The sequence below is a fragment of the Rhinoraja longicauda genome, chromosome 2 (assembly GCF_053455715.1).
Source record: "Rhinoraja longicauda isolate Sanriku21f chromosome 2, sRhiLon1.1, whole genome shotgun sequence".
Classification (NCBI taxonomy): domain Eukaryota; kingdom Metazoa; phylum Chordata; class Chondrichthyes; order Rajiformes; family Arhynchobatidae; genus Rhinoraja; species Rhinoraja longicauda.
Window position 1 is genome coordinate 28783620 of NC_135954.1, and position 16701 is coordinate 28800320.

At 43.0% G+C, this 16701-nt stretch overlaps 1 protein-coding gene across 2 annotated transcripts in view; it reads right to left on the minus strand.

Annotated features, from left to right (window-relative positions):
• LOC144603091 (sickle tail protein homolog) overlaps positions 1 to 16701 on the minus strand; it is a 514507-nt gene that overhangs the window by 336004 nt on the left and 161802 nt on the right. The gene's annotated exons all lie outside the window — the stretch shown is intronic.

Sequence of the window (16701 nt, forward strand, 5' to 3'; positions counted from 1 at the left end):
TGCAAAGTATGTGTTCAACATGCCCTAATGAAGAATTTCAAATTCCAGTTTAGGCTTTTCTGAAACCATGTCATCTGTGAAATGTTAGCTCCTGAAGAGTTTTATACAGTATTTCTTCTGACTTAATCTGGTGTTAGCATAATGTGAAATTACATTAATTTAACTAAGCTATTTATGCAACTATTTATCATTTTAAAAATAATTGTTGGGATATTGTTTTCACTGGTAAGAGAAGCATGGAGTACACTTCACTGGTTCAACTGTTGAGAAAAGTGGCAAGTCTACTAATAAAGATTACCTATCCATTTCCTACCCATGACGTTCAATACATTACCATCACCATTAAACATCATTACCAGCGAATCACCAATTGAGTTTAGTCTACTGTCACATGTACCGAGGTAGACTGAAAAGTTTTTGTTGCATGCTAACCAGTCAGCGCAAAGACAATACATGATTACAATCGAGCCATCCAAAGTGTACAGATACATAACAAAGGGAATAACGTGAATGTTATTTACCAAAAAACAGCATTTTTCAAAAGGTCAACAAAACCATCCACATAAATACCATGGCTAGGTGAAAGCTGGGATATACTATGGTGAATTAACCACCACTTGAGATGGTTAGTACAACACTCTAAGCCCTTTCCACCATCTACAAGGCACAAGTTAGAGCATAACAGAATGATATTTACCTAGACGAGTGTAGATCAGCAAATCTCAAAAAACTTGGACAAATCAGTCTGCTTAACCAGCACCCCATCCACCACATTCATTCACTTCATCACCAGCATAAAACGTGGCATAGAAACATAGAAAATAGGTGCAGGCAGAGGCCATTCGGCCCTTCGAGCCAGCACCGCCATTCATTGTGATCATGGCTGATCATCCCCAATCAATACACCGTGCCTGCCTTCTCCCCATATCCCTTGATTCCACTAGTCCCTAGAGCTCTATCTAACTCTCTCTTAAATCCATCCAGTGATTTGGCTTCAACTGCCCTCTGTGGCAGAGAATTCCACAAATTCACAACTCTCTGGGTGAAAAGGTTTTTTCTCACCTCAGTTTTAAATGGCCTCCCCTTTATTCTAAGACGGTGGCCCCTGGTTCTGGACTCGCCCAACATTGGGAACATTTTTCCTGCATCTAGCTTGTCCATTCCTTTTATAATTTTATATGTTTCTATAAGATCCCCTCTCATCCTTCTAAACTCCAGTGAATACAAGCCTAGTCTTTTCAATCTTTCCTCATATGTCAGTCCCGCCATCCCAGGGATCAATCTCGTGAACCTACGCTGCACTGCCTCAATTACAAGGATGTCCTTCCTCAAATTAGGAGACCAAAACTGTACACACTACTCCAGATGTGGTCTTACCAGGGCCCTAGACAACTACAGAAGAACCTCTTTACTCCTATACTGAAATCCTCTTGTTATGAAGGCCAACATTCCATTAGCTTTCTTCACTGCCTGCTGTACCTGCATGCCAACTTTCAGTGACTGGTGTACAAGGACACCCAGGTCTCGCTGCACCTCCCCCTTACCTAACCTAACTCCATCTGCCTCCTTGTTTCTGCTGCCAAAGTGGATAACCTCACATTTATCTATATTATACTGCATCTGCCCCACTCACTCAACCTGTCCAGGTCACCCTGCAACCTCCTAACATCCTCTTCACAGTTTACACTGCCACCCAGCTTTGTGTCATCCGCAAACTTGCTCGTCTTGCTTCTAATACCCTCTTCCAAATCATTAATATATATGGTAAACAGTTGCTGCCCCAACACCGAGCCTTGTGGCACTCCACTCGCCACTGCCTGCCATTCTGAAAAGGACCCGTTTACTCCTACTCTTTGCTTCCTGTCTGCCAACCAATTTTCTATCCACGTCAACACACTACCCCCAATACCATGTGCTCTAATTTTAGTCACCAATCTCCCGTATGGGACCTTATCAAAGGCTTTCTGAAAGTCTAGTTTTAGTTTTATTCCATCCCTAACTTCCCTTGTCAGCCACAGTTGCCTCCTACTCCCCTTAGAATCTTTCTTCCTTTTTGAAATGAAACGATCCTGCGTCTTCTGGATTATGCCCAGAAATTCCTGCCATTGCTGTTCCACCGTCAATCCTGCTAAGATCCCTTTCCAGTCTACCTTGGCCAGCTCCTGTCTCATGCCTTCATAGTCCGCTTTGTTCCACTGCAACACTGACACTTCCGATTTAACCTTCTCCTTCTCAAATTGCAGATTAAAACTAATCATATTATGATCACTACCTCCAAGCGGTTCCTTTATCTCGAGTACTCTTATCAAATCTGGTTCATTGGACAACACTAAATCCAGAATTGCCTTTTCTCTGGTAGGTTCCATTACAAGCTGCTCTAAGAATCCATCTCGGAGGCACTCTACAAACTCTCTTTCTTGGGGTCCTGAACCAACCTGATTTCCCCAGTCTACCTGCATATTGAAATCCCCCATCACCACAGTGGCGTTACCTTTCTTACATGCCAGTTTTAACTCCTGCTGCAACTTACACCCTACACCCGGGCTACTATTTGGGGGTCTGTAGATATCACCAATTAGTGTCTTCTTGCCTTTACAATTCCTCAACTCAATCCACAGTGACTCTACCTCGTGAGTTCCTATGTCTTCCCTCGCAAGGGACTGAATTTCATCCCTCACCAGCAGAGCTACCCCACCGCCTCTGCCCACCTGCCTGTCCTTTCTATAGGATGTATAACCCTGAATATTAAGTTCCCAGGCCCGATCCTCCTGCAGCCACATCTCTGTAATCCCCACAATGTCATATCTACCAAACTCTAACTGAGCCTCAAGCTCATCTACTTTACTTCTTATACTTTGCGCATTCATATACAATACTTTTAATTCCCGAAACGTCACCCATTCCTTCTCTCCCGAGATGGCGGCACGGTAGCGCAGCGGTAGAGTTGCTGCTTTACAGCGAATGCAGCGCCGGAGACTCAGGTTCGATCCTGACTACGGGTGCTGCACTGTAAGGAGTTTGTACGTTCTCCCCGTGACCTGCGTGGGTTTTCTCCGAGATCTTCGGTTTCCTCCCACACTCCAAAGACGTACAGGTATGTAGGTTAATTGGCTGGGTAAATGTAAAAAATTGTCCCTAGTGGGTGTAGGATAGTGTTAATGTACGGGGATCGCTGGGCGGCACGGACTTGGTGGGCCGAAAGGGCCTGTTTCCGGCTGTATATATATGATATGATATGATATGATATGCTGCCTGACCTGCTGAGTTACTCCAGCATTTTGTGAATAAATCAACTTTTAATTCCTTACTCATCTCACCCTTCACATCGATCCCTATTACACTTGGCTATACTCTTCTATCCCTTTATGAGTTTTCTTTCCCGTTAATTCTGGGGTCATTAACTATTCCTTTACTCTCTTTCCCTTTAACTCCATCCTTGACTATCCCATTTGACCCCCCCCCTATTTAGTTTAAACCCACCCGTGCAGCAGTGGCAAACCTGCCTGCCAGAATGCTGGTCCCCCGCCTGTTAAGGTGCAATCCGTCCCTTTTGTACAATTCCCCCTTACCCCAAAACAGATCCCAGTGATCTAAGAATCTAAATCCCTGCCCCCTGCACCATTTCCTCCGCCACACATTCAGGTCCTGTATCTCCCTGTTCCTGCCCTCGCCAGCACGAGGAACTGGAAGCAAACCGGAGATAACCACCCTGGAGGCCCTGCTTTTCAGCATTTTTCCGAGCTCTCTAAAGTCACGCTGCAGAATATTCATCCCCTTCTTTCCGACATCGTTTGTGCCGACATCACTACCACTTCCGGCTGTTCACCTTCGCCCTTGAGGATTTGCTGCACTCTGTCCGTGACATCCTGGATCCTGGCACCAGGGAGACAGCACACCATCCTCGAATCCCGTCTGTTGCCACAGAAACCCCTGCCTGTACCTCTCACAATGGAGTCTCCTACTATCACGGCGTTGCCTGACGTCGGCCTCTTTGGTTTTGGCTCAACAGCACTGGCTTCGCAAGCCAGTCTGCCGCTCAGTGTGGTAACGTCTTCTTCCCCGACAGCTTCCAAGAGGGGGAACCTGTTCTCCAGAGGCACAACACCCGGGGACCTTTGCCCTCCATGTTTCCTTCCCTTTCTCACCGTCACCCACCTTCTCTCTTCCAGTACCTTCGGTGTAACAATCTCACTGTAGGACTTGTCAAGGAACGACTCCGTTTCTCGGACGAACCTGAGGTCATCCACTTGCTTCTCCAGTTCCCCAACACGGTCCTTCAGGAGCTGTACCTGGATACACTTCTCGCACTTGTAGCAGCCAGAGGCACCAGCAGTGTCCTTGACCTCCCACATCCTACAAGCATCACACTGAATCAGCTTGCTTGGCATTTCCTTCTTGCGTCTCGCCCTCTCCAGCGTTTGGTGTGGCGTCCTCCATCAGGCTTCTCGCCGAAGACTCGCAGACAAGGACTCGCACTTTACTCACAGGGCACTTCCCTAGGCAGGGCAGCACCCAGACAACGGTATACCAACTGCAAAGTGCACTGTGGGTTTGGCAATATTGTTGGAATAGCTTGGGCAATGGCAGCATATGGACAGGAATGCCACCACTTGCAGGCTTCCTTCCCAGTTTCACACCATCCTCGCTTGGAAACACATTTCTGGCCCTTCAAAAATCAGTGTGTCCAGATCCTGGGATTCCATGCCAAATAATAACGTTGGAGTCATTTCACCAGAGAAATGGCAGCAGTTGAAGGCGACATCTCTGCACTACCTTCTCAAAGGTAATTAAGGATGGGCATTCAGTCTCAGCCTTGCTGTAACTGCCAGATTTTTAAAAACTGGTCAAAATTACTGTTCAGCAACCTCCAGAGCATTATGTTAAAACCACTGAACACATTCTGTTTCTTTCGCATGACTGAAGCAAGCAGTAGATAATAAATTTCAACTTATTAGGCAATAATTTGAACATCGTGCCCTTTTATGCAGAAAATTCACTCAATCTAGCTTCCTTTTTTTGTGCAATTGGGTGGATTCATTCTTCTGGAAGATACCTTTGACCCACTAATGTTATCTTCTCGTTTTACTGCGAACAATATGCCTCTCCAGCTTGAGTATTTGCCTGTTAAACTAATGGCTGGAAACAAACTCAAAAGCATGACCTCTGATTCACTCCCCAGTTAACAGTTCGGCAATAGTACAGAAATTCAAAGTGACTACTGCCCTCCCGGGAGAGGTTTCCTGCTTTCATTGAACTTTCTTGCAGAGGTGCTGTTTGATATACCCCATAGCATTTCGCACACAGCCTCCCAACCCTTTTTCTCTGCTGAAATTATCACGTTGTTATTGATTTGTCACAAGGCCACAAGGGGAACAGTGTGATAGCTCACCGACTTCAGTCCTTCAGTGTCTGGAGACGGGCTCCCGGCTAGTTCCCTGTTGTTTAAGAAATTCCTGGCTTAATCCCATTTTTAAAATTGTAGGTTATTTTTTCATTCAACCTTAATGGCCTGGAGTGCTAAGTTATCCTATCTCAAATTTAAGAATATCTCCCACATTAAATAACCGGAAATCCCAAAGCATGCTCAATCAAAAATAAAGCGCCAATTTAATGAGTATTAATTTATTGAAAAACTGATTGCCATCAAGTGAAATGACAAAGTCAGGTGCTCTGATATATAATTTTTGTTTTGCAGCATGTTCAGCAAGAAAAATGCTTCATGTGGAAATAATTGGCCACAGAAAGGTAGGAAGTGGGATCTGTACAAGCTTAATCCAGCAAGACAACCATGCAACGAGATCACAGGAACAAACTATCAGCTGTCAAATCTTACAAATCCCTTATCCACGTTCTAGCCATCTCATATCATATCATATCATATATATACAGCCGGAAACAGGCCTTTTCGGCCCTCCAAGTCCGTGCCGCCCAGCGATCCCCGTACAACACTATCCTACACCCACTAGGGACAATTTTTTTTTTACATTAACCCAGCCAATTAACCTACATACCTGTACGTCTTTGGAGTGTGGGAGGAAACCGAAGATCTCGGAGAAAACCCACGCAGGTCACGGGGAGAACGTACAAACTCCTTACAGTGCAGCACCCGTAGTCAGGATCGAACCTGAGTCTCCGGCGCTGCATTCGCTGTAAAGCAGCAACTCTACCGCTGCACTACCGTGCTCTGGAATAACCTGCCATGTTAGTGAAGTTACACAAGTCTATCTTCAACAAATATTATTTTAAGCATCCAGCAGGCTGGCAAGGAAAAGGAACAAAACACTAAGGACATTCTATTTTTCTAAAACATATTATTTTGAAAGAATTTTTTAAAAAACACTCTTCCTGAAATAGAATGTATTATATTATGTATTATATATCTGTTTTGAAATATAAAATATTTTATCAAGCCATCAGAAAAAAAGCTGTTCACAGATAACAAAGTATAGGTATTTGTTACTGATGCGGCTGCAGTCTGATCTGAAACCTCACAGGTTGATTTCACACAGCAGAATGGAGTTATTAACAAGAGACTTCAAACACATACATGATTAGAAAATCAGTAGCAATGTTGTAACTTACAGTATATGGCTAGGTGTAGGCCAAAATATACCTCAAAATCCGTTAAAATAAACATTGCCATATCTTTTATTCTTCCTTTAATTAAACAAAAGGTCAGACATCAGAATTCTGATTAGGTCCCATCGCAGTCAAAGGTTTTGGGTGTTAGCAATCATGGAAGGAACAAAACATGTAGGTAAATCACATCTCACCTACCCCTCTTCAGATTCCTTTTGAATATAGTATTTTGATGATCTGACTACATACTGCCACACTACACTTATCCTATGAGCCTTGTCAGAAGGTTCCTGACTTTCAGAGATTTTTCTGCACAAGTAGTTACATTCCATATATTTAATCGCGAGGCATACTAATAAAAGGTTAATCTGTGTTTTCTCAGGGGGGGAAATAAAATCAAGATTGTGTTAGATTTCTAAATTGTTCAGAAAATACTTGACATTCAAAACGCCAGAGGAGATGGAAGATGTTTCCTGACAGAATGGGAAGGCATGCATTTGCTGAGAGTTGACACCAATTTAACTGTGCCTTACAATGCAAGTATCTATTAACCACCTTCAACTACCACCAACCCACCCCACCCCAGCAAAACTAATTCATTTTTATTAGGAAACTTAAAATACTTATGAACATCATAACTTCTCAATTGAAGCCAGTAACGACAGAAGGAAACATATTCTCAAACCTAATAGGCACAAGTCAACAAACATTATAGGCGTTCATATCCACTAACTTTGTCAGGTTAAATTGTTTGCGGGGAGTACCTTTTGACAATATTTATAATATCTTTATTGCTGTGACTTTTGACATTGGATAGTAAATCAGTTGGGGCACTCTTGAAAAAAAGTTCCCATTTTTGCTTCAATCTACAAATATATTGCTCTTTGGACATTGTCAAAGAAATTAATGTTGTTGACCTGGAAGCAGCAAAATCATTGGGATCAAGTTTTTTTTAACCAGAAAAGAATAAAAATAAGAACAAGTGTCCTTCGTTTTGAAATGCATACTTTTACTGCTAATTTATTTCCCTCCACGCCTTTTACTTACGGATAATATATTATGGCCTCAAACACAAAGTAGTAAAGAGACTCCACCATAAATGTATAATCAGAATTAAAGCAGACAAAGTGATGCTGTCACTCTCAAACCCACCCTCTAGTTTGAAGTTCTAACAAATCTCCACGATCATCTGTCTGCATTCTCCAAAAAGAGTATGAGGATCACTTTTAAGGAAGATTCTCTGACTGATGACAGTAAGCAAGTAGCATTCTGGAAATGTGTTCACATTAGACTTTACTGGACTGATCTTATTCCCTTTATCATGTATCTAAATACTGTGGATGGCTCAATTGTAATCACGTGACAATAAACTAAACTAGACTATAGGCCGAAGACTTTGTGAATGATTCAAAACCCAGCTATTTAGCTAACCAATCTGGAGGCAATTCAGTGTTGTTGGAGTCCATGATAGTATGACTCCATCTGAATTCACAGATCCTTCACCTGTTATACTGGCATAAGGACTCAATAGACTTCTCCCAAAATTTTCAGTATTCATAGGACATGATTTAAAGGAGTTAAAACAGATCAGCAGGCATTAATGTAAACCAACATGATTAACACAGTGCATGTAGATTGTTACCCCAGTAACAAGTTTGAATCTTGGTTGATATGCTGAAATAGATGCTTGCTAAGACTCAGTCACCTTGGTAGCCAGAGAGTATCCCAACAATAAATCAATCCAACACATCTGGGCAGTCAACGAAAGCACCAATCCCACCTTAGAACACAAAACATAGGACAGTACAACACAGGAACAGGTCGTTCGGCCTATAATGTCTGTGCTGAACTTGATGCCACGGCAATATCTTATTTGCCTGCACATAATCCATATCCGTGCATATCCATATATCTACCCAAAACTCCCTCAAATATCTCAATCCCCAGCAACTGCTCCATTCCAAAGAAAACAATCCAAGCCTGTCCAACCTCTCCCTACAGCTGATACCCCTTAATCCAGGCATCGTTCTGGTAAACCTCCTCTGCACCCTTTCCAAAGCCTCCATATCGATCCTGTAATAGGACAACCAAAACTGTATGCAATACTTCAAATGTGGCCTAGAAGGCTGCATCACAACTTCCTGACTAACACTCATGGCCCCGACCAATGAAGCCAAGCAGACCATATGACTTCTTTACTGCTGTTGCCACTTTCAGGGAATTATGAAGAAGGGTCTCAACCCGAAGCATCACCCATTCCTTCTCTCCAGAGATGCTGCCTGCCCCGCTGAGTTACTCCAGCTTTTTGTGTCTATCTCAGGGAATTATGGACTTGGGTCTCTCTGTACATCAATGCTGTTATGGATCATGCATTAATTGTATATGTTCCCCTTACCTTCCTGCTTTTTAACAGTGAATTCCAGTCCTGCATTGCTCTGAATTACAGATCATTTCTGTTCAAATATAAAAATATACTTATGCATACAGAACATGTTTAAGTGTTGAGACTTTTGCTTCAGATTTTATTTTATACAGTACCAATAAAGTACCAACTGCAGCCTAACATCGAGGAGCTGACGGCCTCTTACTGGGGATCGACTTTGGGAGCTCCAACCGCGGGAGCCTGCAGGACTTAACATCGTGGAGCTTGCGGTCCCTTTGCCAGGGATCGGCCTCGGAGCACCAACCGCGGGAGCCTGCAAACTTTAACATCGCGGAGCTCGCGGTCCTTTGGCTAGGGACCGACTTCGGGAGCTCCAGGCCACAGGAGCTTTGACTGACCCAATCGCGGCAGCTTCGATCGCCCCGACGTGGGGGCTTCAATCGCTGGCTGTGGGAGCTTCGATCGCCTCGACTGCAGATGGTTCGACTGCCCCAACCGCGGGAGAATAAAGAGTGAAGATTAGACTTTATTGCCTTCCATCACAGTGAGGAATGTGGGAATTCCGCTGTGGTGGATGTTTATGTTAACGTTTATGTAGCTGTGTGCCTTGTTGCTTTTTTAGTATGATTGTATGGTAAATCGAGTTTCACCATACCTTAATTGGTATACGTAACAAAAAAAAACCCTTTGGACCCCTTGAAGTCAGGAAAGAAACTGCTGGATTATCAACATTTCGGATCAACACCCTGCATCAGGACTTGAAGCATCAACCATCCCTCTGCCTCCATGGATGTTGCTGACCCACTAAGTTTCTTCAGCAGGTTTTTTTGCTCCAGATTCTAACATCTGCTGTCTCAATAGACAATAGACAATAGACAATAGGTGCAGGAGTAGGCCATTCAGCCCTTCGAGCCAGCACCGCCATTCAATGCAATCATGGCTGATCACTCTCAATCAGTACCCCGTTCCTGCCTTCTCCCCATACCCCCTCACTCCGCTATCTTTAAGAGCTCTATCCAGCTCTCTCTTGAAAGCATCCAACGAACTGGCCTCCACTGCCTTCTGAGGCAGAGAATTCCACACCTTCACCACTCTCTGACTGAAAAAGTTCTTCCTCATCTCCGTTCTAAATGGCCTACCCCTTATTCTTAAACTGTGGCCCCTTGTTCTGGACTCCCCCAACATTGGGAACATGTTTCCTGCCTCTAATGTGTCCAATCCCCTAATTATCTTATATGTTTCAATAAGATCCCCCCTCATCCTTCTAAATTCCAGTGTATACAAGCCTAATTGCTCCAGCCTTTCAACATACGACAGTCATGTTTGCCAATAAACTCACATCTTCAATGATGGTTACTGAGGCATAGGAATCAGATGATTCAACTATGGTAGAAAGTCAGTGGTTTCCATCAGCTGTATCAGCTCTAAGGTAACAGCTCACTGATTAGGATTACGTGCGTGAACAGTGCCAGTTTCCACATTTAAACACATCTGAAATGCAAACCTCACTTATGCAGCAATCTCATGACTGAAAATCTCAGGCTGAGTACCTGCTTGTCTTGACAGTTCTGTCAAGATTGCTCTTCCTACTCAGCTTAATGGCTGGAACCAGTGAAGAATAAAATTGAGACCCAATTAGTAAGCAAAAGTTTACTGAAATGCCAATAAAACAGCCCTAAAACTCAGTGGCAGAGATAAACTCCTTTTTAAAAGAAAATCCTATTTTATTTCCTTGTTCCAAAATTATATGTCTGTAGCAATGGGAACTGCTTTTGAGCTACGCTGCTGGTGATGGGTTTGTTGGATGCCACGTCAAAGCAATTCAACCAATTTATTGTGCTTCAGAAATTGGGTCACTGCTCCAAAATTCCAGCTCATTGGCACCTGGCACAGTGTCAGCTAAGCACAATTGTCAAATCAACGTCTGCCCTGGGATTTGAATTGTCACTCTCAATATCATTGCATGCTGTAGCCCTGCAATCCTGCTAAAATGTTACACTCCTTCATTTCAGACCTTGTACTATTTTATTTCTGCGCTCTAGAGGCCATTCAGCTGCCTCGTCCAATTTAGGAATTCCCTTCCTAGCCCCATCCATCACTTCCTAGCCCCATCCATCACTTCCTAGCCCCATTCCCCTTCCTAGCCCCATCCCCCATCACTTGCCACTTCATTTTGTCATGTCCCCCTTTGAGACATTTTAAATACAAATTCTTCAACCACGCATTTTGGCCTCTATTCTCATATCAGACGAGTGTCACATCTTGTCTGATGACACTCTTGCAACAAAACTACTTTGTGTCAGATTAGTCCATCACGATTTGTATGCAAATAAAACAACAACAAAAACTCGACTTTTATAATGTGCCTTCAACATAGCTAAACATCTCAGAGCAGCCTGTCACAGAATTACAAACAAGGATGCATAAGGAGATCTTTGGGCACATGACCCAGACATGGGTTAAATTAATCAGTTTTTAATAAAAGCTCAGATGGGGAAAGAAGTGGAGAGCAGAGGGAGTCAGGAAAGAAATTCTACAACTTATGACAGCTAAAGGCCTCGGCACCAAGGTGAATTATGATGTTTTACTTAATCGTATCTGCCCGAGCTATTTTATGTCCCCTTATTGCCCTCCTGGTTTTCTTCTTATGTATCATTTTTAATCCCCTAAACTCTTCCTGGCATACACTTGATCCCAGCTGCCTATACCCAACCCACATCTCCTTTTTTTTTCTGAGCAGAACCTCGATAGCTCATCATTCAGTGTTACCTACTCTTGTCGACCATGCCCTTCAATCTAACAGGAACATGCACACCGTGAACTCTCACTATATCACCTTCAAACACTTTCCACTTGCCGAATGCCCCTTTGCCGGCAAACAACCTACACCAAACTATCATCTGTTTAGACAAGCTCTTGTCTAATACCATCAAAATTAGCCTTACCTTAATTTTTTTTTTTAAACTTGTGGACCAGTTTTGTCCTTTTCCAGAATTATTTTAAAACTAAGAGAACTATGGTCACTGGTTCCAAACTGTTCCCCCAATGACAATGCAGGCACTTGCTCTACCCTTTTTACTCAGAGTAAGTCAAGCTTTGCCCTCTCCCCAAGAAGACCTCCATACATTGCCTAAGGAAACTTTTATGCACAAATTACACCTCATCTAAGCCCATGGCAGTCCCTGTCTATATTAGGAAACATAAAATCCCCTCCTACGACAACCCTATTATTCTTGCAACTAGCTGCCATCTCCCTACATGTCTGCTCATCCAATTCGTGTTGACTACTTGGGAACCTATTGTATACTCCCAACAAGGTGATCATCCCCTTCCTATTTCTCAACTTCACTTAGAAAACCTCACTGGATAATTCTTCAGTAATTTAAGCTCAGACTACTGCCACGCTGTTCTCTTTAATCAAAAAATAACAACTCCCCCTCCTCTGTTTCCTCCAACTCTATCCAACCTGAAGCTCTTGGAACATTAAGTTGCCATTCTTATCCCTTCCTTAGCCACAATTCTGTAATGGCCATAACATATCAATCTTACTGAGCTACCCATGTTCTGAGGTCATCTGCCCTCCCTGTCAGGCCTCTAGCATTGAAATAAATGCAATCTAAAACTGTTTTTTCTCACTCCCTGCTGTGCTCCTGTCATTGACCACTGAATTTGCTATCCTGGCCTCTGTCATCTCATCTGAATATCATTCTTTGAGTAAGGAGACCAAAGCTGTATGTAATGCTTGAGATGTGGTTTGATCCAAGTTCTAAATAATCGTGATAAGAATCCCCTACTCTTGTACACAAAATCTTTTTGCATTAAAGGTTAACCTTATTTGCCTTCATAAATGCCAGCTGTATTTGCTTGAGCTTTCAGAGATATACGAACAAGAACATTCAGTTTCCTTTGAAAATCAACTTTCCAAATGTTTCACAATTTACAAGAATGCTCACCATTTCCGTTTACATTTTACAGAAGTGGAATATTTCACATTTTCCCCACATTGTACTCCATCTCACTTATCTCTTCTTCTTGAAGCTTCTTTGCATTCTCATCATCACTCCATTCCCATTTATCTTCATGTCATCAGCAAACTTAGAGGTTTGTGATCCCCTCAGCCAAATTCTCAATTTGTAGGGTGAATAGTTGAAACCAAGCACTGATCTCTGCATTGTCCCACGAGTCACAGCTGCCAATTTGAAGAGAATGTGTGTATTCCTCCTATTTTTCCCCCATTTGTTAACCAACTCTCAATTCATACCAATACCTTATCACCAATACCTTATCTAATACCATACCAATACCTTGTCTAATGAGATGGGGAAGAATCAAAAGTTTTACGAAAATGCAAATAGACTACCGCAACTAGTTCCATCTCATCTCCCCATTAGATATCTCCTCAAAGAATTCCAAACAATCATGATCATTGAATCTTTCACTATAAACATCCTGGGTATTACCATTGACCAGAAACTGAACTCGGTGGCGCAACGGTAGAGCTGCTGCTTTACAGCGAATGCAGCGCCGGAGACTCAGGTTCGATCCTGACTACGGGTGCTGTACTGTAAGGAGTTTGTACGTTCTCCCCGTGACCTGCATGGGTTTTCTCCGAGATCTTCGGTTTCCTCCCACACTCCAAAGACGTACAGGTATGTAGGTTAATTTGACTGGGTAAATGTAAAAATTGTCCCTAGTGTGTGTAGGATAGTGTTAATGTGCGGGGATCGCTGGGCGGCGCGGACTTGGTGGGCCGAAAAGGCCTGTTTCCGCGCTGTATCTGAAATATATGAAAAAATATATATAATATATCGAGTAGCCATAGAAACACAATGTGGCTACAACAGCAGGTGAGAAGCTAGGAATCCAAGAGCAAGTAACTGACCTTCCAACTCCCAAACCCTGTCAACTATTTACAATATTCAAATCAAGAGTGCGGTGGAAAATTCTCCAATTGCCTGGATGAATTCAAGATTTGTTCTCCCAGTGACTGCCAAGGATTTCCCCAGGTGCTCTGGTTTCCTTCCACTCTCCACAGATTTGCAGGTTAATGTGTCCATAGATTGTAAATTGTCCCTGGCATATAGGATATTGATAGTGTATGGAGATTGCTGGTCGGCATGGACTCAGTGGGCAGAAGGGTGTCCTTGTACATCAGTCACTGAAAGTAAGCATGCAGGTACAGCAGGCAGTGAAGAAAGCTAATGGCATGTTGCCCCTTAAAATGAGAGGATTTGGAGTATAGGAGCAAAGAGGCCCTTCTGCAGTTGTACAGGGCCCTGGTGAGACCACACCTGGAGTATTGTGTGCAGTTTTGGTCTCTTAATTTGTGGAAGGACATTCTTGTTATTGAGGGAGTGCAGCGTAGGTTCACCAGGTTAATTTCCGGGATGGCGGGACTGTCATATGATGAAAGAATGGAACAACAAGGCTTGCATCCACTGGAATTTAGAAGGATGAGAGGGAATCTTACTGAAACATATAAAATTATTAAGGGATTGGACACACTAGATGCAGGAAACATGTTCCCGATGTTGGGGGAGTCCAGAACCAGCGGCCACAGTTTAAGAATAAGGGGTAGGCCATTTAGAACCGAGATGAGGAAAAACATTTTCACCCAGAGAGTTGTGAATTTGTGGAATTCTCTGCCTCAGAAGGTAGGAGGCCGACACACTGGATGCATTCAAAAGAGAGTTGGATAGAGCTCTTAGGGCTAGTGGAATCAAGGGATATGGGGAGAAGGCAGGAACGGGGTACTGATTGTGGATGATCAACTATGATGCAATATAATGTGGATAAATGTGAGGTTATCCACTTTGGCGGCAAGAACAGGAAGGCAGAGTATTACCTGAATGGTGACCGATTGGGAGAAGGGGAGATGCAACGTGACCTGGGTGTCATGGTGCACCAGTCATTGAAAGCAAGCATGCAGGTACAGCAGGCAGTGAAGAAAGCGAATGGTATGTTGGCATTCATAGCAAGAGGATTTGAGTTTAGGAGCAGGGAGGTTCTGCTGCAGTTGTACAGGGCCTTGGTGAGACCGCACCTGGAGTATTGTGTGCAGTTTTGGTCTCCTAACCTGAGGAAAGACGTTCTTGCCTTAGAGGGAGTACAGAGAAGGTTCACCAGATTAATCCCTGGGATGGCGGGACTTGCATATGAGGAAAGACTGGATAGACTGGGCTTGTACTCGCTGGAATTTAGAAGACTGAGGGGGGATCTTATAGAAACATATAAAATTCTTAAGGGGTTGGAGAGGCTAGATGCGGGAAGATTGTTCCCGATGTTGGGGGAGTCCAGAACCAGGGGTCACAGCTTAAGGATAAGGGGGAAGTCTTTTAGGACCGAGATGAGAAAACATTTCTTCACACAGAGTGGTGAGTCTGTGGAATTCTCTGCCACAGAAGGTAGTTGAGGCCAATTCATTGGCTATATTTAAGAGGGAGTTAGATGTGGCCCTTTTTGCTAAAGGGATCAGGGGGTATGGAGAGAAGGCAGGTACAGGCTACTGAGCTGGATGATCAGCCATGATCATATTGAATGGCGGTGCAGGCTCGAAGGGCCGAATGGCCTACTCCTGCACCTATTTTCTATGTTTCTATGTTTCTATGATCACATTGAATGGTGGTGCTGGCTCGAAGGGCCGAATGGCCCACTCCTGCACTTATTGTCTATGTATCTATGTATGTTTCGTGATAGTTCACTCTCATGTTCCACTTTCTGTATCACTATCTTGGTCATAGTTGTGTAATTATACATCTGGTGGGCCAAATGGCTGTTTCCATGCAGCAGTGTCAGCGCAATTCTGTGCAATCGGTCAAGTGCTGCAAATGAAATTTCATTTGTAACTGAACAACCCAAAATTTTAAATTGCAGCGTGCACATTAGTAAAGAGACAAAAGCCAAACTCTATTTCTGCAGGTCTGCTGACATTTAATGAATTAGCTAGAAGCTTCTTATGTTGGCTTGGAAGCAGTGTTATCCAACTGTGGCCTACAATAGTTTTATATGCTGTAAATGCCACATTGGCAATGATATTAACATTGCTTTTTGTGGATAAAAATAGGTGCTAATAATATTTTTCAGCCAATATCTTTCAATATGCTTATTCTTGTTAAAATCCAGCTGAATTCTCAATGATTTGGAAGTCAAGTAATAAAAAACAAATATTGCTTCTAAAAGAAAATGATTTTTAAAAATGGTATTAAAATAGATCAGAAAAGATTTTAAGAATTGTCAAATTAAATCCAGATTTTGCAACTGATGTTTAATAGATAGAACTTGGACAGATTGGGAGAGTGGGCAAAGAAGTGGCAGATAGAATACAGTGTGGCAAAGTGTGCAGTCATGCATTTCGGAAGTAGGAATAAAGGCGTAAACTATTTTCTAAATGGGGAAAGGATTCAGAAATTGGAGGTCCAGGTTTCCTAAAAAGTTAATTTGCAAGTTGAATCAGTAGTAAAAAAAGACAAATGCAATTTATTTTGAGAGGACTAGAATATACAAACAGGGATGTAATGCTGAGGCTTTATAAGATACTGGTTAGACTGCATATAACAGGTATAACAGTTATAACAGAGCTTTATTTGTCGTTCGGCACCGAAGTACCGAACGAAACTACATAGCAGTCATAGAAAAAAAAGAACACAAGACACATAACCCCAACACAAACGTCCATCACAGTGACTCCAAACACCCCCTCACTGTGATGGAGGCAACAAAACTTCCACTCTCTTCCCCAC